This window comes from Octodon degus, unplaced genomic scaffold, assembly GCF_000260255.1.
Source record: "Octodon degus isolate 3935 unplaced genomic scaffold, OctDeg1.0 scaffold00006, whole genome shotgun sequence".
NCBI lineage: Eukaryota > Metazoa > Chordata > Mammalia > Rodentia > Octodontidae > Octodon > Octodon degus.
The window spans coordinates 12,773,820-12,775,481 of NW_004524582.1; positions in this window are offsets into that span (position 1 = coordinate 12,773,820).

Consider the following 1,662-nt stretch of genomic DNA (forward strand, 5'->3'; position numbering starts at 1 on the left):
TGGTCCCATGCTTTTGTATACCCATGTTGTAACTTTTGGAATCAAAATGCTTATACTGGGGCTGGGAAGATGGCTCAGTAGAATAAGCACTTCCCTGGCAAGCACAAGGGCATGAGTTCAGTCCCCAGTTCTGCCAAAAAAAAGTTTATATTATGAATTGAATGTTGAATGTTGGAAGTATTCAATAGGGGTTCACAGGTAGGAGTATGTCTTACATCTTGAAAGAGACTTGCGGCTTGGACTTTTCAGCAATGCTGAAGCTGTTAGGACTTCGGCAACTCTTAGAGATGGGTTAAATGCCTTTTGCATAAGTGATGTGCATGAGTCTTTGAGGAGCCAGGGGTCAATGGCATGGTCTGGATGTCCCTCCAAAGCCTCATGTGGTCATGGGGGGGGGCAGGCTTGTCAGAGATGGATAAATCTAGAGTTTGTGATTGTTTCATTCTCCAATTCTAGTGTGGTGCTACACCTGCCCTAGGGTAGATAGCCTGCATACAGTATGAGAAACAGAAGGAGAAAATTTTCTCTTCCTTTTTTGTTCTTATTGTTTTTCCTCTTTTCTGCTGCCATAAATATTGCCCCTCTACCATGCCACTCTGCCTTGGACCAAGCTGATTATGGGCTAAAACCTGTAAAACTATGAGCAAAATAAAGCCTTCCTCCTTTAACTTGGGCATCTGATATTTCATCCCAGCAATGAGAGAAAAGTAACTAAGACACAATAGAACCTATTCACAGAAGTAATAGCAAAATACTTCCCAAACATGGAAAAAGAATTTGACACATAATTAGTGAGGCATGTAGAACTCCAATTAGTCATGACCAAAATAAATGTCATGACCAGAAACTCAACACAAGAACAGATTATTAAAAGCTGTTAGAGAAAAGAAACAAATCAACTATGCAATAAGGCCCATCAGAATCACAGCAGACTTTTCAACACAAACACATTAAGGAGAACTTGGGTTGACGTACTTCAAGTTCTAAGAGAAAACAATTTAAAACAAAGATTGATATATATTGCAAAATTATTTTTCAGAATTAATGGAGAAATAAAATACTTCCTAGACAAAGAACAACTGAAGAAATTCATAACCAGCAAACCAGATCTACAAAGTGTTCTGAAAGATATTCATGAGAGAGATAACAAAGACCACAATTCTAAGAGTATGAATAGAAATAAGTCACCAGGTAGGGCAAGCAATTAAACACAGGGGCAAGACAAGAAACTATCAGTGATAAAACAATATAATAAGAACCATCCAGTGCCTAATGATTGTAGTCATCAGTGTAAATAGTCTCAGTTTACCAATCAAAAGAAGAAGACTAACAGAATGGGTCAAGAAAAAAAATTCAACAATATGTTGCATTCAAGAAACACATTTAGAGTCCTAGCCCAGGTCCGGTGAGTTTGCGGAGAGCTTCCTGCTACCCTGTGCTGCTGGGACCAGTCCCAGCCCAGACGCAGCGTGGGCTGGACCCTCTCCCACCCCCTCGGGCCGCCCCACACCACTCCGCCGTACGTCCCCACCCCTCCCGCCGAGTAGGAATTTCTGCCAACTTCCTGGAACCCCCAGACCCAGTCATAGCCCAGGTCCGGTGAGTGTGTGGAGAGCTTCCTGCTACCCGGCGCCGACAGGACCAGTCCCAGCCCAGGCGCAG